Below are 21,812 nucleotides of genomic sequence, written 5' to 3' on the forward strand. Positions count from 1 at the left end.
TTCTAGTAAAACTCACGCATCTCATTGTGTTTGTGGTGCAGGTAGAGGCAAAGTGTGACCGTGGGATTATGGCAATGAAGAGGAGGATGTTATAGGGATTCGATTGGATGTTGTCTGGCTTGTTAGGTTGCTAGAGTTGAGTTATTAGAATGTGGTTTAGGTTGCTGGTTTTATGATTCATGCTGTTTGGAATATTAGTTTATGGTTTTGGAATTAATACTGTTATATCACATTGGTTATTGGTTGTTTATTAATATTCTTATTTCCGCTGTTGGTTATGTTTGTGGTTAGGGCTAATGGGTATGGAACCACTAGCTTAGATTATTATTATTATTATTATTATTATTATTATTATTATTATTATTATTATTATTATTATTATTATTATTATATTTATTATTTATTAAAAAAAATACGGGTCGAATCGTTTCAACAAACTATAGTGGATCTCTTTTGGTTGCACAAACTTCATAATTCTCTACTCGCTTCTTCTAAATGATCTTTAAAATTGGGATGGAGCCTTCTTGCCCATCACTCAGGATTAGGATTGACCGTCAGAAAATATCTGATTGGTGTACGTCTCCGTTCTTCACAATTTTTTATAAAAGTGACAAAAAAAAATTGAGACACTATAAATTGTAGTGTTGTAAAATTTAAAAATTATGTGGGACTTGAAATATTATAGTTAGTGAAAATTATTCTGTGCTATTTATACGAATTTGATTTCTAAGAGATTATGAATTAGTTATGTTGTTAATATATATGTTGTAAATGCAAATTTACGTTTTATATGTATTCAACTATCAAAACTATGTCTTAATCATATACTAGGTAGTAACCCGTGCTGTAGCACGGGACAAAAAAATTTTATATAAATTTTAAATTCGTAAATGAGTAAAATTATATTAACACGGGTGCTATAGTATATGTGCGTACACGGATGCTATAGTATTTTCATTTAAATTAAACATAAACGTATTTACTCTGGAACTGGAAACACGTCCAGTCCCGTTCCATCTCCTCACTTCCCAACTCATCACCTCTCATCCCGTCTCATCTCGTCTTGTCTCATCCATTCTCGTCTCATCCCGTCTCGTTCAGTATCCATCATAATATTATGTCTTATGTTCGTTCTCTTTTAAATAATTACTCGTTAAACAATATTTACTAAAAGAGATTGGGTAAGAATTTAGATGGGATACATGAGTTCTCTGTTGATTTTTTGTATTTAGTTAGTTGAAATTATCCAAAAAATTATAATTTTCAAAAATATTTTCAAAAATACCAAAATTTTTAAAGTTTTCGTTCCAAAGTCGTTAATTACCTGTCATATAGTAAATCCTTATCCAAATTAGTGAAAGCTTGATACTTGAATTCATCTATCTATATTTTTTATTTTGTACTTTAATCTAAATTTTATGTCCTTTTTTTTAAAAAAAAAACTATTCAATATATTATTTTTTATTATTCGAATTTACCCGTTTCAGTTTACATATACTCTTTCTCGTCTTAATACCATAAATAAACTGGAATTTTCTCAAAATTTTAATTTATCTAAATTAGTGGAAACACTATAGATAAATTCTTGTCAATCCTTATCTAAATTAGTGGAAACTTGACAATTGAATTTATCTACCTATATTTTCTGATTTGTACTTTTATTTAAAATTTATGTCTCTTTTTTTAAAAAAAAAAATTGATCAATATATTGTTTTTCAATATTTGAATTACCCGTTTCAGTTTACTTATACTATTTCAGTATATGTACTTAATTAGTAAAATAAATTACTTAAAAACACTGATAAAACATATATTCAATCAAATAATAAACATTTTTAGGTTGTAAAATTTTAATTATATAATATTAATATATTCCATAAAAATTAGGTTGCCACTCTTTTATGGTGTTTTTTGTCAATATTTTGGTGTATATGTAGAATACTGCAACCCGTAGCTAATATACATTTTTTTGCAATCCATCTATAATAATCAAGCACAATCCGTGTTTGTTAAAAATGTTAAAGTAATTTTATTACGGGATGTTAAATCTCGTCCCGTCGCATCCCATTCTGTCTCGTCCCGATCTATCCGGTAAGAAGTTTTATGTCCCATAACCATTTCCTTTTAAAGAATTACTCATATAATAATGTTATTAATAAATTTTTGCTGAGAAATTTAGACAAAAAACATGATTCTCCATTTGAATGTTTAATATACATATATATATAGTTATAATTTCATTTAGGCTGATTTTTTTAAATATGGTTTAGAAGAATTTTATTTTCAGTTGTGAAAATTATTGACCATGGATCCATACATACATACGGATTATATTTATAAATTCATTGATTTGGTATAATATTTATAATACAAACCTATATTAGTTTAAGAATGTTTTAGACTAATAATCGTCTCGCCATGAGCTTTGGATTAACATGATAAAAAATCTGGATCGAATGTCAACCGAATTAGCGATCGTTAAAAACTTGAATAATCAAATAATATAAAAAGCCGCCAAAAAATTAAAACTTTCCGAACCAAATGATCTAAATAAAATTGGCAAACGTGTCAAACCCGTCTGCTAAGGGATGGATACAGATCGTGTACTCTTAAATTTTTGGTACCTTTATCTAATCCGATCTTTACCGGTAAAAAATATCTCGACGTGACTCAAAAATAACATTATCCAAAATATGGTTTGAACTTTAAACGTAACATACAATCGTAACGTACAATCACTGTAAATGTAAAAAAATATTTAGAAAATAGTATGAATGTTATATAATGTTTTCAGTTTTTTTTCTTTCTAAATTCTTATTTTTAAGATCTATTTTGACTTTAAAAATAACGGTTTGTTTGAAGTTTAAAAGCACCTATTAGGTTCATATTCGTGGTTGGAGACTCGAGCAATCCACCTAACCTAATTACATGTATAAACATAATAGCTAGTAAATGCAGATGTTAAATGCTAATGGTGAGAACTTCTACTTTACTTTCATCTTTCTTCTCATTATATACAATTTTTGTAATATAAAATCCTTAGCACAATACACTCATAATACTTTTCACCTCTCTTATCCACTATATACCTGTTTGTGGCTACTCTCCCCACATGTTCGTTGTCCTTGTTATCAATATCTTTTGCTTAATTTTTTTTTTGTGTGTTTAACAACATCAACCCCACAATACCTCCCTCTCACACTCATTTACACAACATAATCAAGTTCTAGTTTTACATCACCGTTTTCCCTATAAGGTTTCTTAGCTTTGGCCTCTTTGTGAACTTCACTCTAACCTTGTCTTCTCCTTCAGACTCCACCCTACCATTGACATCATCCTAATATTGTGTAGATTGGAAAGTTCAGCCACATTTTCACTGGTGTAAAAAATTCAGTCTATATAAAAACCTAGAAATAAAACAAACAGTATATTTGAAACTAAGAAAACCAAGTTCAATTAGGTCAGATAACTTACATATGCTGGTACGTCTCGTGATAATTTGACCCAAAGGATTATAAGTCTAGAACCTGAAACATAAATATAAAAGATTATTAGCATGAGACTGGTTGTAAAGTTTCAATGGATACTATAGTTTCTAATTTTTTTTCTTACAGTTGTTGTAACTCTGTTGCTAGATATAACCCCTAAATTGGTGTTTAGATTGGAAAGTTCAGACTCAAATTCAATACTATTATTTCAATTTATAGAAAAAGCAAGAAATCAAACAAAATCATGTTGATTAACATACCTGAAGCCTCGATTTGCTTTTGAAACATCTAGTATGCTTTCCTGATCTCGATACTGATTCCAATAAATTATAACGGGAATCAAATCCAAAATTAAACGTTAAAAACCATTGTTATTAACTATCTTTTAGACCAAGTTTTGATGATTTACTTACCAAAGATTTCAAGGTAAAGATCTTTATTCTCGGCAACACGGCCAATCCTTGCTTGCCAAGGTTCTTGTTGATGATGCCTTGTCACACATCGATATATACAGAAACTCTTTTAGAGAAACCGCTACTCTTCCAGTATTATATTGGTTTTTGACCTCTAGTTACAATCAAAGAAAGAATTTAGACAATTAATTAGAATAATTAGATTATGAAAAGTTCTTGCTTTTGGACTTACATTCTGAGGAGGCAATGAACTCTTGCTTGGTCATGTGCTTCATTTCCTCCAATTATTTTGAGTAACTGGTAATCTAAAAAGCATTAGTAAAGAGTTACCAATGTTGTATAAATTAACCACAAACGGATAAAATTAGAAGAGGACTAAGAAAGTAATTATAGGGAAATTGGTGGTAGCAGTAGCATAACAATATTTTATAAATAGGCTAAATCGTATGGAGCTTCCTAGGAATTGACACCAAAATATGCAACATTGTTGTTCTCATTATTCAACCTTGTAGCAGTTTGCAGAAGAAAGATTTGCAATGAGCCAGGGAAACACACCTCAATACAACTCAACAGAAGGATATCTTTCTCTACCAAGAACACAGACACCGCAAGTTTTGTAGGTGTTGTCTCATCTTTAAAATAGCGGACCTGTATATACACAACAGAAAATAAACAGTCTATTTTCATGATGATATAAGGCACAACCAAAAACCAATAACTAATAAACCTAAAGAGGACTCACAGTGACACCAGCTGCTGTAGCATCCTTCTTCATTGCCTCTCCGTATTTGACTTGCCAATGGATCCGATAGTCTTAATCACTCAAGGCCAATGAAAAATCACCAAGACTTGTGAGACAATTATGAATCTTCTCTATTTCATAATTTATAAGAATGTTTACACCGAGTCACTTTAGACTATAACCTACATAACATATCACATATATTAAATCTAAAACACCCTAAAAATATCAGTATCTTAAGCCTACCTTTAGTGACTCTTGACCAGGAAGGATTCAAACTCTTCTGAGCATGTTACGCCTTGTTTATCTGTTTGAAAACAATAAAGTATCATTCACACCAAGTATCGTTCAAAGAAAAACACCAAAAAATCTCAGAAAAGAGAGTTAAGTGAAGCAAAATTACCTTTTAGATCTAGTGGCAACACCAATTAGAATTTTTCATGGGTATCCAACTAATTTCCAGGTTTAACATGTCCTTCTTCCTGCAATATTAGAAAGACAATTGTTATCATCAAAAAGGCACAAGAGCACAAGAGTCATCATCAAAAGGCTGAACGGAAAAGAGCACAAACATAACAGGGAATAAATACCAAAATCAAAACCATACCAAATGTTTAGCCTTTCTAGCTTGACCCTTAGCTTAAAGTTCAGCTTCTTCTTCCGCTAGCTTATGTGCAATAAGATGCTTAAATGTGCTGATAAAACTGGAACCTGTTAGACAAACCCAAACACTTTTCAACATTTTCAAAATCAAATCAAAACCACGGTTTTCAAGAATCTAGTTACTATCTCACCAGTGTATCATCTCCTTTGGTCTTCTTCATGATCGCTCTAAAGACATTACATCCATCAGAGCAAACTTATCAGCAAACTTTCATCCAAATCCTGAAACCACAAGAAAGTATTGGTTAATTAGTAGATCACGGCAATTTAAAAAAGGCATATGCTGATGATTGAAGGAGAAGAAGCAAGCCAAAGTTGGATACTGTATTCAAATGGCGGCATAGGAATAACACACTCTCAACATTAAAAAAATTATTAATACAAATTGCCAGTACTTTTGGAAAATATGGCATGTACACATGTGTAGACATGCGAGTAATTCATTATCACCATAGAATAGAATGGATTCCTACAGAATTCACACATAGGATATCCAGGTAAGCTCATTTAAAAATCTAGAAAACCAATCTGACTAAATTACTAAAATTATAATTTTGAGGTACAGAGCGGATAAATATATCTCGGATCTTGAGTTCAGCGGTTAATCTCACAGAATAGAAAATTAAGCTGACAAAATAAAGATTTAAGAAAAAACAAACCTACCCAAAAGAAGAAAGCTCCTACTGTGATAACTATGATGAACATCTCCAAGACTCTCATAAAAAAAATAGGGAAAAAGTACAAACCAGTGACCTCGAAAACCTGATCTTGTTTACCCGCCATCGTCAACATGAATTTAACAGAAGAATTGGATTTAGTTAAAAAGCGAAAGAGAGATTATGGTTTGGAAGGAAACAAACAGATTGAGAAGAAAATAAAATGGTAACAAATGATTTAGTTAAAACCTGTAGCTGAATCCTCCAAATAAAGAGAGCATTCGTGTTTAGTTCTGCTGATCAAGAGTTGTTGTGTAAGCTTCTAGGAAAAATAATTTGGAGATAGAGATGGAGACGGCAACAGAAGCATAGAGAGAGAGGTTAACTTTTTTTAGGTTTTTTAAATTGATGGACATGATTAAAATGAATCAACGGTCACGATTTAGTGAAGAGGATCCGAAAATAACATAAACGGGTCAAAAAGATCCGCGCTTTTATCCGAATTCAGCAGAGACCATATTACATTTTTACCCATTTCGCAAATGATTTATTTGGTCATAATTGCAATGGCATTGTATTGTAAATTCTTACAAAACTAAGGTTTTTTTCAGGCAACGTTTTTCTTTTAATAGTAGGAATATAAAAGTAATGTTTCACTCTCTCCTTATTGGTTCATTTTACATTTATTTTTATAAAATAGTATTTGTTTTTTAATTAAATAAAAGTGTACTAATGTACATTAATCTATACATTAAATCCACACTTTACTACTAAATTATAACTGAAATGAATTGACTATTTTTCCATTCACTTTCATTCAAACACACTTAATTGTAACTTCTCTAATTAATTTATTTTAGAAATGTAATTTTCATCCCTTGAAATCCTATAAATAATCACTCTACATTATCATCTACCATATCTCAAATTCTAAATATTTTCTTTGTTTTGTTTATGTTCTTGCATGGGTTCAAAATTTATGGTAAGAGTGTAATTATATATTTTCTTAGATTTATCTTATATTTTGTTCAATTTTTTTCTTTGTTTTATGTATTTCTTCCTTCATTATTTGTCTTCTTATTATTTTTAATTTTCAATTACATATGTATAATAAAATATTTTAGAAATGTAACTTCCATCCTTTGAAATTCTAAAAATAACCATTCTCACATCATCATCCACCATACCTCAAATTTTAAATATTTTCTTTGTTTTATTTATGTTCTTGCATGAGTTCAAAGAACTCATGGTAAGAGTGTGATTATATATTTTCTTTGATTTATCTATTCTTTTATGTATTTCTTCTTTCCTTCTTTGTCTTCTTCTTATTTTTAATTTTCAATTACATATGTACAATAAAATTTTGGTGACTGTAAAAAAAAGTTATCGATGAAGATTCAACAATGCTAATTCAATCAAAGCCCAATGAGAGAATCAAGCTAAAGAAATTATCTTCATTCATGTATATTTATTTTATTTTTAAAAGTATGCAATGTTTTAACAAAATAAACTATTATAATAGAATTACTAAATCAATTTTTTTTAATTTTCTCTTACCTCCTAAAAATTTGTAATACATTTTTTTGTATACTCATCATTATATTTAGTTATTGTGATCCAAAATATAATTATATAAAGATCATTATAATGTTTATTTAATTCAAAATTTTGTAATTTAATAATTTTCTATATAAATAAAAAACAATTTGATATTCCATTTCCAAAATTTTACTACAAAGAGGAAACCATTAGAATTTAACATAGCAATCTAGCTTAAATTAAGATGAATATAAAAGAGATTAAAAATTAAATTAATCTTTAGGATTCTTTATTGCATTCATATGATTTTATAAGGTTTCACTCTCTCTTTCTTGGTCCATTTAGCATTTAATTTCTAAAAAAATAATATTTATTTTTAATTAAATAAAAATGTACATTAATCTATATTTTAAATCCACACTTTACTAATAAGTTGTAACTGAAATTACATAAATTATGAATTGACTACTTTCCATTCATTGTCATTCAAACATACTATAAATTATAATTGTAACTCCCTAATTAAATTATTTTAGAAATGTAACTTCCATCCCTTAAAATCCTATAAATAACTTTTCTCACATCATAATCCATCATATCTCAAATTCTAAATATTTTATTTGTTTTTGTTTATGTTCTTGCATGTGTTCAAAACTTATGGTGAGAATGTGATTATATATTTTGTTAGATTTATCTTATATTTTGTTCAATTTTTTCCTTTGTTTTTATGTATTTCCTCATTCCTTCTTTGTCTTTTTATTAAATCAATTTTTTTAACTCTCTCTTACCTCCAAAAAATTTGTAATACATTTTTTTGTATACTCATCATTATATTTAGTTCTTGTGATCAAAAATATAATTATATAAAGATCATTATAATATTTATTTAATTCAAATTTTGTAATTTATGATTTTCTATAAACAAAAATTGATATTCCATTTCCAAAATTTTACTACAAACAGGAAATCATTAAAATTTAGCCTAGCAATATAGCTTAAAGTAAGGTGAATATAAAAGAGATTTAAAATTAAATTAATATTTGGGATTTTATTGCATTGATTTTATAGGAAATATATCTAATTGATACTTTAAAATAATTTTGGAATTTAATTATTAAATATTTTAAGTAAATTTTGAATATCATAGTAAATTTTTATTTTTATCATTAACAGTATTTTTTATATGAATGATATATTTTCATATTGTATGATTTGAATAAATAAAGTGTATTATTGACATTTAAAAAGTTTGTTTGTTATATATGTATTTTGAAGGAAATTTTCAAAAATTTATATTTTTCATTATCTCTTTTTAGGAATACCATTTTAAAAATCTTTATTAAAAAATCTTCTCAGAAAATTCTCATAATTTTATAATTATTATATAAACTAAAATAAATTAACATAACTAATACAATAACCCGCGCATATGCACGGGACATTAACTAGTGTCATTTATGACTAAGTTTAATTGTCTTAATACCATACAAATTACAGTTACATTTGAAAAAGAATTCAATGTTATCTTTTTTTTTTTTGGTAAACGACCAGGGGAAGACCCCCAGAATTTATTATAAATGCTCAAACAATTACATACAAATTTGCCTATGGCTCAAAACACCACACGCATCATCCCGTAACAATGGTTCAACCACATTAGGGGCTGTATTAAAAACATGAAAACCAAGCTATAAAGAGATGGCATAGTTGGCTAATACATCCGCTGGACGATTAGCTTCCCTATAAACGTGAACAACCCGGACTATCCAGTCCCTTGCAAATAAGCCTTGGCACATCCGTACCAGGAAAGACGAAGGATGTGCCTCAGCAATCCCTCGTGTTAAGAACCCCACCACTACCTCTGAATCCACTTCGAGCTCCAAACGCTGGACCCGGTTATCCCATGCCATACACAACCCATAATACACACCCCAGAGCTCCGCAAGTTGTGCTAAACACCTACCAACGGTGACTGCAAAACCAACAGACCATTCCCCAGCTGAATCTCTCAACACCCCACCTGCAGAAGCAAGACCCGGATTACCTCTAGAAGCCCCATCTGTATTCATTTTATACCAACCGGAAAGCGGAGCAATCCAACCTATCTCGCGGGCCACTCGTGTAATTTGCCCATCCTGAGAATGCTTATGTTCATTAGCCAATAACACCTCAGCTGCCAGATCTTTCACAAAACGCACCCGATCTCTACAAGGCCTATTTTCACCAAAGACGTTACAACACCGCCACTTCCATCCCCACCAGACCGTAATAGCAAACAAAGTAGGCCAAGTTCCCACACTACCACCTCCTTGATCTGCTAGGTTATCATAAACCCATTCAAACAGAGTTAACTGAAAAAAAGAATGTCGTTTAGACTGTGGTATAATCCGGGCCCAGAGACCAGCCATAGCAGGACAATCCCGGAGCACATGAAGAATAGATTCCACCCCTCCCTTACACACTGAACAGACATCAGAATCCGCTAGATGCCTCCTCTTACGTTCTGCATTCGTCATGATTACCTGATGAGCAACTAACCACAAGAAGCACCTAACTCGCTCCGGCACTAACACCTTCCAAATCCGCTGAAAGAAGCTGCGCATGTTCGGTATAGCTGCATTATCCTGTGTTAACAGTCGGTACGCTGAATTCACCGTGAACTTACCATCCTCGTTCGCTCTCCAAGACAACCTATCTCTAGAACCCGTCAAGCTGTCCAAAGCTACAGAAGCAAGCTCCAGGGATTTCTCATTCGTAATGTAAGGGCGAATGTAGGTATAATCCCAACCCCCCTCCTCACGCCAAAGATCTCGGGCTACAACACCCTCGAACCCCGCGGGCAACTCCTCTGTTATCTCTTCCACCAGGGGTCTATCTGATAACCAACTGTCAGTTCAAAACCGTATCTGACGCCCATCCCCAACAAGCCATCCTTGGCCTTTAGACACCACCTCACGCAAACCTACACCCACGCTTCTCCAAGTGGAGGACCAGTTGCTCTTCGCCACTGTCCAGCCATAGTTATGCACATCACCGACTTTATACTTGTGTCGAACAACCCGTGCCCACAAGCTCTGATGATCATTGAGCACTCTCCACAAGCTCTGAATTCAATGTTATTAGTGTTAGCCTAAAGACATGCAATTTAGTGTGGGATTTTGATAGCAAAATGTTCTAAAACATACAAAATTGGGGTTTTTTGGGCTATTTTTGTTTTATATTCATTTTTCCAGGGTATGAAACAAAATAAAATAAAATACTTTTGAAAAAACAAATTATGAGGATGTGTGGGTCATTAGGGGAAAAACTCACTACAAGAATATGTTATTATTGAAGTTTTATTTAAATTATATTCTATATGTTTCACAAAGAGTGTCATTTTGACATATTGCAGACAAATTAAGAAAAACTTGAATTATACATATTTTTCTTTATTTAATGAGTAATTAATCATTTAAATTTAATAAAAAGAGCTTTGGCTTAAGGATAGAATAAGAAATTTGATGTCAAAAATTATATTGGAAATATAAAGTGACATTCTTATGAAAAAAAATAAAAATATATATATAGAATGACAATCTTTGTGAAACAGTTGGGGTATTATTTATTTTTAGTAAAGTCTATTTTAATTTGTGTTTTATTTGAAGTTTTTTTTCTCGAATTTGCATGTTTCACCATTATTTTATTTTTGGCCGAAGTCCCGAATGGATTGGATCGTTTCCGCCAACGAAATGAGCGCGGAGCCCGTTCCGAATGCTTCTTTGATCTGGAAGTTCTCGCGAAGACAATAAGATGTTGCTCCCCGTCTGGAACCTGGGGAGTTGCTCCGAGAAATCCTTTCTTTCTCGTCCACTCAGGGGGGTGCGGACACACCCACGCGGATTACAGGTGACAGTTACAAGAATGGCGGGGAAGTAAACAGTACCCGACGACATTCAGAGATGGATGTAGACTTTGGAGGGAATGAAACTAAAATAATGTTTTAAGTTTATTTTAACGATTTGAAACTTAAAGTTAGAATTTAGATTGTGTTTCATTTGAAGTTGTTTGTTCTTAAATTTGCTTATTTCACCATTATTTTTAAAAAGTGGAGGTAATGGAAATTAAATAAAACTAATAAAAATAGATATTATTGTATTTAGATACTCTATATAGGTATTTAGGTTATGAAAGCATATATAGGATATAATTTAATTTATTTGTTTACAAAAATAAATTGAGAAAGTGAAAATATCAATTAGTGATCTATATAGAATATATGTGTTTGTTTATGTGTTGATTAAGGTTACACATATCACTTAATTAAGATGCCAAATGTCGCAAATATAGAGAGAGTTAGTGAGAAACCTTCTCATATTATATAAGATTTCAGTTGTGAGTCTTGTGATCATTATTCTTCCTCTTACTATAATTTGCTAATGAAATGTTTTCTACATGACAGTATAATTTTGCGATATTATCCAGGTTAAAGTAACAAAGAATTGTTAAAGCAATGTATTTTCTTTTCGTGGTCGTTGATAAATATTTCATATTTATTGTCTTTATGTGGGACATATTACTCTAAATGGAAAATTATGTGTGCTCTCTTGCAAATCATTTTACGACAAATATTTCAAGGTTTTAGCTTCTTCCTATCTCCGTGTTGGGAAAAACTTTTGATCCCACTACCTATCCAAAGAATACGTTTCCCCTGCCCTAGTGCTACTTGAGAGTGGATTGACCCGTCTAACTATGCTGTCTTCCTTTTCTCTTTGTGGTAATTGGTATCATTGAGATGTGTGTTTTTTTTGTTTTGTTTTATAGTCCATCTTGGAGAGTTTAATTTGGCAAAGAGTTTATCTTCTGGGATAGTTGGACTTGGATATTGAGAAAGAAATACAATATCATAAATATGGAACAACAACATTAATTTATCTAGCAACATTTATTGTTTTTTTCGGTAACTTTGACGTTATTTATTGTACTTAATGATGGTCTTGATGATCCCGTGGCCATTATTTATTAATATTGAAAGACCATAAACCTAGTTGAAATTGGATATTAACCTCCTTTTCTCTCATAGAATTATCTTTCTTCTTTGCATGCACCTCAATCCGAAAACAGAGTTGGTTTTGTCTACTACAGCCCAATTCCCTCTTATCTAGGTCCAACTGTAATCCTTGACCCAGTTCGCTGACCTGAACCCAATTTGACATAGTGACATAAACCCACAGTTTATTTTCGGATATACATGTTACCCCTATTTGTAACAAATTAATAACAAATAATATAAAACCGAAAACCATCAACTATTTCAAGTTCTGTGGCAAGAAAAAATAAACAAACTTACTTGGTAATTACTTTTGAGGGAAATGATTATTTTGCTTTTAGAAATAAAATAGTTTTATTTAACAATGTAAAAATTATGTGGATCTAAACTCTTAATTAGCGAAATGATGACAACACTATCTCAAATAACTGTGCTATATATGCTTTTGTGAATAAACCATTTAACTTTATCTTTTATATGGTTTTGTTTGGTAACCTCATACCATAAGTACTGTTATAACAATTACCAATATAAAAAAAAAGTGAAGAACGATACTATAAGTGTTATTCTTAGCTTGTTCGTACTAGTTATTTTTACCACTATTTTGTACCCGCTTCTAACTATTGTTTACCACTATTTTATCATGTAAAAGGCTTACACCGCTTTCTGTCATCACTCTTCAATCGATTCCGATATTATAGGTAACATGAAAACAAGTAATACTAATTAAATTCTCTACATTCCAAAGCTTGTTGTCTATTAAAAAGCATTATCTACAAAACAGTAATAAGCAAGACCAAAGGAAAGGAGAGCACAGTGAACAAAATATTCTGCGGATTCACAATTACAGCTCTACTTAGCAATTTATTATGATAATTTTCAATTCTAGATGAATACAATTATGCTTACGATCATCAAAACAGATTGAAATGAGTATAGAACTCTTTTCCCAATGTAATTAACTCTACAATATTTGAATTGTCCATTATTTTCTTCACTAGCTATTTTAATCTAAATCTTTTAAATTATATTTCTTTTTAACTAAACGATGTGGGTTTTTAGTCATGAAATCTTGGATCAAGTGTTTTTAAAAGTATGAGAACTTGTGATCTAATCAATGTAACAAAGGTTTAATTCAAACTTCTCTTTGATTGATAGAAAATCTGTTTACAAGTTTGTTCTAAACAATTTTCTAATCTCTCAAGACTCTCTAAAAGAATCCTCACGCTCTCTCTAAGTTCTTAGCTCTTCTTATTTCTTAAAGACTGAAACTTAGAAGCTAGGTTAACTTTTTCTTGTTTGTGCTAAAGCTTACAATCAGCCTTAGCACCCTATTTATAGAACTAGACCTTTGCCACACAGGAGGCAAACTGCCTATTCTAATCCTAATAGGAATTGGACAAGTTCCTTTTTCTTCATGCTTTAGGAAATTTCCCTCTTTCTCCATGTTTACATTCCTATTGTAAACATGAAGCTCTTTAATCTTCCAGAAGCTTCTTGGGCCTTCTAATCTTGTGTAAATCTTCCAGCTTGATAAACGCCGACATAAATAACCTGACACTCTGTTTTTGTACTAATGCGGAGTTCTTCTGAAGTAGTTCATCCTCTTGTTCAAATGTCACATCTTCAATCTCCCCCTTTTTAACTTTGTGCTTCTCAAGCATAACAATTTTAAATTCGGTTTAGACTTTAAAAACAAATACCTTTGAACCATAGTCAATCGTTCAAAAAAAAACATAAACCAAAATAACCACCGAACCATAGTCAAACAACCAAACACACTGAAACAAAGTGATTGCCAAAAAGCCAAAATTTTTCAATGAAAAATACAAAGCTACAAAGCTCCCCCAGAATTTCAGACCAGACCAGCTAAACTCCCCCAGAATTTCAGCCTCTTCTCCATCTCCCCCTGCTTGAGAATACAACAGTTAAAAACAACTCAAATCATCTTGAAAAGTGGATGATTCTGTATGAGCCTCTGAACTACTTCCGTGAGTTGCTGAAGAGCCTGTGAAGTATCGACCAAAGCTGCATATGAACTCTCCTCATCTGCTTGACCTAACTGTGGCACACGAATGCTACCCAACTGAATGACCTCAGATGCCGAAGAACATCCCTCATCTGCTTGTTCTTGAACTGGTATAGGATGTCCATCCTCTGTGAGTAACCTGTGTTTAATCCCATAAGCAAGTCCAGTGCGAATATCCTTAGTATAGAACTTAGCTGTAACTTCTTCTTCTTTATTTGACCATTTAAGCGGACCATCTTGAATATCATCCTGAATCTTAAGAGTGCCAAAAATCGTCCGAGGAAAAGGCACACGCCTTGAAGGATCACTCCACTTAATACCCATAATCTGATCATAGATCAGCTGTCCGATATCAAAACGAATACCTTTAATCAGCTTGTACACAACTCGAGCACGTTGGACTGAAAGATGATCCGGATGAACAGATGGAACCCAGTTATGTGCCGCAAACCTCAAAAGAGCTGCAACATCTCCAGGGAGATCCCTAACTCTCAACTTTGACCAAGGTAACCTATCTTTCCCACTTAGAACTATTGCTAGCTCATCCTTACTCATCTTATCAACTGCATCACGGCTTTGTTCTCTTCTAAAGTCAAATAATCTAGATTAAATGCCTCATTGATCATCCTAGGAGCGAATTCATACCACTGCCCTCTAACGAATACCTTAATACCATCTTGGGCCTTTTCGTTTGGTAAATTAGCATAAAACTCACATATCACTTCCTTGACATATAATGACAACCCTTGAACTGATTCTTGTAAACCCAACTCCATAATCTTATCACGAATCCCAAATTCATCAGGTTGCGAAAAATCTAAATTCCTTTCTACTAGAAAATCCCTAGTTATAAGCTGAGAATACCTTATTTGAGCAGCTTTTGTCACAAACACATCAGATCTAAACTTTCCCCTTGTCCTCTTGTCACTTGATTCTATGAATTTTGACCGCTTCTGAGTAGAAGAAGATCCTTGCTTTGTCTTTCTCCGTTTTGCTGTTTGACGCTTGAGTGATTCTTCCACATGAATTTCCTCAGAATCAGAATCATTTTCCTCATTACCAATGATTTCTTCTTCGCTAATTTCTTGCGCCGATTCATTCTTTGAAGATTCTTCATCTCCTATCTCAGTTGGGTCCGATTGGTCATTCTTTGAAGACTCTTCACCTTCTACTGAATCGATTTGAGCATCACCACCGGATTTATTGACAAAGTGAGATTGATCTTCATCACTGCTCGATTCATCAACCAGCTGAGGTCGACTAAACCTACCATCATCTCGAGTTTCCGTTGATCTCCTTCCTCCTCTCACCAACCCTCGTCGAGTTGCTCTCACCATCTTCTCAAATTGACGATACACACTAGGACCACCACAATGTTTTTTTTTTTTCCTTTTTCTCTTTCGATACAACCAAATAACAAAAAAATCTGATTATTTATCCCTTTTTTTTTTATCTTCTCCCCATCGATACAGCCAATGCTTCATAACCAAACAAATCTCGAGCCAAACTTTTTAAATTTTAACCAAGATTAAACCGGTTTACTCTGAAAATATAATCAAAATCATATAATCCACTCAAATTAAACCAATTGATTATCCTTAACCTCAATATCTTCTCGATCTTGTTCTTGAACCAGCCCCACAAAGACTCACATCTCACAAACTCCAATTGAATTTCGTAAAATTGAAAAGCGATTAAAATCTAAAGCCTTTGTGAATATATCTGCTAACTGATCTTCAGTATCAACATGATCAATCTGAACTTGCTTTCTCTCAACCAGTTCTCTGATAAAATGATGCCGTACATCAATGTGCTTGGTTCTTGAATGTTGTACTGGGTTCTTAGAAATATCAATTGCACTTTTATTATCACAATACACCTGTAAAATTCCTGAATCCATACCATAATCTGCTGACATCTGTTTCATCCATAACAACTGAGTACAACAGCTTCTCATTGCTATATACTCTGATTCAGCTGTAGACATAGACACTGAATTTTGTTTCTTGCTTAACCATGCAATAAGATTATTACCCAAAAAGAAACATCCTCCACTAGTACTCTTTCGATCTGTCACACTTCCTGCATAATCAGCATCACAATATCCAACTAAACCTTGATTTGATCCTTTAGAATACCAAATTCCAAAATCAACAGTCCCTTTTACATATTTAATGATCCGTTTGACTGCTTCTAGGTGTGATTGTTTTGGACTCGATTGATATCTTGCACACATTCCAACACTGAAACTCAAATCTGGTCTGCTAGCAGTGAGATATAACAAACTCCCAATCATTCCCCTGTACTGATTGACATCCACTTCCATTCCATCAATATCTTTTGACAATTTTAGAGATGTGCTCATAGGTGTATTGGCTTCTTTACATTTATCCATCTGAAATTTTTTCAGAAGCTGTCTTGCATACGTACTTTGTGAAATAAAAATTCCTTGATCAGACTGAATAATCTGCAAACCAAGAAAGTATTTGAGTTCACCAACCATACTCATTTCAAATTCTTGAGTCATATGACTCACAAAACCATCCACCAGCTTCTTAGATGTACCGCCAAAAATAATGTCATCAACATAAATTTGAACCATTAAGATATCATCATCTTGCTCTAAGACAAACAATGTCTTGTCAACACTTCCTCTAGCATATCCCTTTTCCATAAGAAAACTAGTTAGCCTTTCATACCAAGCCCTTGGAGCTTGTTTCAATCCATAAAGAGCTTTCTTCCATTTATAAACATGATCTGGCTTAATAGGATCCTCAAACCCCTTGGGTTGTTCGACATACACTTCCTCCTGCAAAATCCCATTCAAGAAAGCACTCTTGACATCCATCTGAAAAACCTTGAAGTTTAGAATGCACGCCATTCCTAAAAACAGTCGTATTGACTCAAGCCTTGCTACTGGTGCAAAAGTTTCTTCAAAATCTACACCTTCAATTTGTGTATATCCTTGTGCTACCAATCTAGCCTTATTGCGAACCACAACACCACTTTCATCAATTTTATTCTTGAAAATCCATTTGGTACCAATGATATTCACATCTATTGGTCTTCGAACTAGCTCCCACACATCATTCCGTTCGAACTGTTCAAGTTCTTCTTCCATAGCAATAATCCAAAAATCATCTTGAACAGCTTCTACATGATTCTTTGGTTCAATCATCGACACAAAACACTCATAGAAAACTGTCTCCAAAACTGTAAAGTAACTTGTCATCTTTTGGAAATCGATTTTAACTCCTCTAGTCTTCATCTTTTCATTCAAATCTCCAATAACAACAGATGCTGAATGATTTTTGTGAACAAGTTGTAACCCTTCTAGCTTTGAAACAGGCACTTGTACTTCAGATTCATCATCTCGTGTCTTAGTTGCAACCACTGGTTCTGTATCACTATCTGAATCATCATCATTGCCCACAGAACCAGACCTGTCATCAAACACAACATTAACTGATTCCATTATGACACCAGTCCGTTTGTTATAAACCCTGAATGTTGTACTACTCTCTGCATATCCAAGAAACATGCCTTCATCACTTCTAGAATCGAATTTCCCGAGATAATCTTTATCATTTAAGATATAACACTTGCAGCCAAACACATGAAAGTAACTCATATTCGGTGTCTTGCCCTTCCACAACTCATATGGTGTCTTAGTCGTGTTTCTTCTTACATAAACTCTGTTAATTATGTAACATGCAGTATTTAAAGCTTCAGCCCAGAATTTTTTAGGAACCTGATTTCCATGTATCATTGCCCTTGCCATTTCCTAAAGAGTTCGATTCTTCCTCTCAACAACTCCATTCTGTTGTGGTGTTCTTGGTGCTGAATACTGATGTACAATCCCTTGTTGCTCACAGAAATCTTTCATAGCCTCATTCTGAAATTCTCCACCATGATCACTCCTTATCTTTTTTATTCCTCCTCTTTCATTCAGTAATTGTAGAGCTAGAATCTTGAAATTGTCCACAGTATCAGATTTCTCTCGTATAAATCGAACCCAAGTGTACCTGGAATAGTCATCAACCAACACAAAAACATACTTCTTCCCTGCTAGACATTCCACCTGCATTGGTCCCATCAAATCCATGTGAATCAAATCCAGAACCGATTTGGACTGAACATCCAGAACCTTTTTGTGCTGAATTTTAACCTGTTTTCCATGATTACACGGTCCACACACCATATTGTCTTCTCCTTTAAGTTTTGGTACTCCTCGTACTATCTCTTTGTTCACAAGAGTAGTGAGATTCCTTGTATTCATATGTCCTAGTCGTTGATGCCAAAGATCAATACTGGCTTTAGCACTGAAACACTTAATAGGCTCCTTTTCCCACATATAACAGTTGTTTCCAGCTCTTACACCATACAACTTGACATTCCCTGCCTCATCTATAGCTTTGCAGTCAACTTTTGTGAATAACACAGATAAACCTTCGTCACAGAGCTGGCTTATACTTATCAAGTTAGCTCTCAGCCCTTGTACTAAATATACATTCACAAGTTGTGGAAGCTCAGCATCACATGTTATACCCTTGCCTTGAATAAAACCATGACTCCCATCTCCAAAAGTCATTGTACCTCCTTTCAATTTCTTAATATTTTGTAGATTACCCTTGGTTCCAGTCATATGCCTTGAGCAACCACTATCAAAAAACCAAGGTTCTGAGTCAACTTGTTCTTCAGTAATCATTGCCATGCTGCACCTGAATCCTGATCCAGAATCCACTTTTAAATTCGATTGATATAGATCAGTTTTCTTCATCCACACTTGTCTTCTTATCCCATTCCAGAAGAACCTTCCTTGACGCTTTAGTGTACCCACTTTTTCCCAAAATTTGTAACAAAATCGCTTGTAATGTCCAACCTTTCCGCAAAAATAACATCCCACAGTCTCTCTAGACACGTTCGAGGTTGTTTCCTTCTCAGACTGATATACTCCAGCAGACACAAACTTAGTCAACTGTGATTTTGCTCCTCCATTATCTGTAAACCCAAGCCCTTTATGAGTCTTCTCAGTTCTTCCATAACTCAAGATTTTATCAAGTTTCTTGGTGCCTGCAAACATATGTATCTTCCTATGTTGCTGATCCAAATCTGATTGTAATTGTGAAGTTTTTTCTTTTTCTTTACACAGCTCCTCCTCAAGTTTGTCAGCTTTCGCAGATAACACCAACTTTTCTTTCATCAAAACTAGTGAGTCTTTAGCAATCTTCTTCTCATCCTCTAATTCATTTTGTAAAGTCATGACCAGTTCCTCAAGACGAAGTTTTTCCTTTATTAATTCTTGATTCTCCTTTCCTAGAGTTATGAGTGTGTCTCACACTTCTTTGTAACTCTGAACAATGTCAAGAATCTCTTCCCCTTCTGATTCTGAATCAGTTACTTCTTCCCAATTCTCAAATTCAGTGATTCCGACAATTGCCACCAGATTAATAAGCTCTTCCTCGCTACTGCTATCATCATCTGATTTGTCCTCAATACTGATCATGGACTTCTCTTTCTTAGATTTAGAATTACTCACACATAAATCATGTGTATGTCCAGTACCTTTGCAAATTGTGCACTTTGCTTCTCGTATCTTGCTTGAAGGACATTGTCGAATGAAATGTCCATATCCTTTACACTCATGACACTGCGTATCAGCTTTTCTGTCTTCACTTGTCCTTTTGAATGAGGTAGTTTTCTTTTGTTCTTGACCCTGTTCAATCCTTCTCAATGCTCGATCAAACCTTCGTACCAACAGACTTACAGTATCCTCCTCTCCTTGACCAGTCGTATCTTTGCTTGCGGTTAAAGCTATGCCTTTTGGTTTCTTGATTCCGTTCAGCTCCATCTCATGTGCCTGTAACATTCCAACCACTTCACCATAGCTGAGATTATCCAAGTCATGAGATACAGTTAAAGCTGTCTTATACCCCATGAACCTAGATGGAGGACATCTTAGAAACTTTTTAATCAATTTTGGGTCTTTATAGGTTTTTCCTAGGGTTAAGGTCTCTTGTGCTAAAGCACTCAACTTGGAACTGAAATCTGAGATTGACTCATGATCCTCCATCTTTAGGTTCTCAAATCTTGATGCTAACAGGTCTTTTCTTGAGCTCTGCACTTTGGTGGTGCCCTCATAATGGATCTGGAGGATATCCCATGCTTCTTTTGCTGTTTCGCAACCCTAAATCAAATCGAACTGCTTCCTCCCAACACTGCAATGAATTGCACTTAATGCTCGTGAGTTATATTTCGATTTCTTTTGTTCTTCATCAGTCCATTCTGATTTGGGCTTTGGAATTCTCTTTCCTGATTCATCTTTGATCGTAGGTTCTTCCCACTTTTCCAGAACAGTTTTCCACGCAAGTCGATCAATGCCTCCTATTATGGACTTGATCCTTGACTTCCAAAATCCATAATTTCCATCATCCAAAACCACCTTATTGTTGTTGATCAGATCTCCGTAGCTCTCCATCTTGTCCGCAGGAACTCACCCGTAATATTCTGAACAAGTGCCGCTCTGATACCAATTAAAAGTATGAGAACTTGTGATCTAATCAATGTAACAAAGGTTTCTTTTAAACTTCTCTTTGATTGATAGAAAATCTGTTTACAAGTTTGTTCTAAACAATTTTCTAATCTCTCAAGACTCTCTAAAAGAACCCTCACGCTCTCTCTAAGTTCTTAGCTCTTCTTATTTCTTAAAGACTGAAACTTAGAAGCTAGGTTAACTTTTTCTTGTTTGTGCTAAAGCTTACAATCAGCCTTAGCACCCTATTTATAGAACTAGACTTTTGCCACACAGGAGGCAAACTGCATATTCTAATCCTAATAGGAATTGGACAATTTCCTTTTTCTTCATGCTTTAGGAAATTTCCCTCTTTCTCCATGTTTACATTCCTATTGTAAACATGAAGCTCTTTAATCTTCCAGAAACTTCTTGGGCCTTCTAATCCTGTGTAAATCTTCCAGCTTGATAAACGCCGACATAAATAACCTGACACTCTGTTTTTATACTAATACTGAGTTCTTCTGAAGTAGTTCATCCTCTTGTTCAAATGTCACATCTTCAGTTTTTACTATGTTCACCCACACCATAAATTCGAACTCCTTTTATTTAAAATCATAGAAAACAATCGTTCTCATACGATATTTATACAAATTTTCTTATATACGAGCAGAAATGGAGAGGCAAAGTCAAAGGGCTTGTAATTCAACAGCGTCCTAGTTAGTGGAGACCACGTTAGAAC

At 33.5% G+C, this 21,812-nt stretch overlaps 1 long non-coding RNA gene across 50 annotated transcripts; it reads right to left on the reverse strand.

Annotated features, from left to right (window-relative positions):
* Positions 1 to 2,988: 2,988 nt before the first annotated feature.
* On the reverse strand, positions 2,989 to 6,378 carry LOC104770653 (uncharacterized). 50 transcript variants are annotated; one of them, XR_015593357.1, is made up of 14 exons: positions 6,212 to 6,348; positions 5,970 to 6,068; positions 5,702 to 5,775; positions 5,438 to 5,528; positions 5,251 to 5,354; positions 5,047 to 5,125; positions 4,890 to 4,950; positions 4,644 to 4,714; positions 4,457 to 4,549; positions 4,134 to 4,198; positions 3,902 to 4,055; positions 3,749 to 3,801; positions 3,475 to 3,527; positions 2,989 to 3,337 (listed from the first exon to the last, which is right to left on the reverse strand). It is a non-coding gene; the product is annotated as an uncharacterized LOC104770653 (long non-coding RNA). The 50 variants fall into 50 exon arrangements; XR_015593369.1 differs by having other exon boundaries at positions 2,989 to 3,376; XR_764596.3 differs by having other exon boundaries at positions 4,134 to 4,206.
* Positions 6,379 to 21,812: the final 15,434 nt, after the last annotated feature.

Source organism: Camelina sativa, chromosome 20 (assembly GCF_030686135.1).
Source record: "Camelina sativa cultivar CO46 ecotype springtype chromosome 20, ASM3068613v1".
Taxonomy (NCBI): Eukaryota; Viridiplantae; Streptophyta; class Magnoliopsida; order Brassicales; family Brassicaceae; genus Camelina; species Camelina sativa.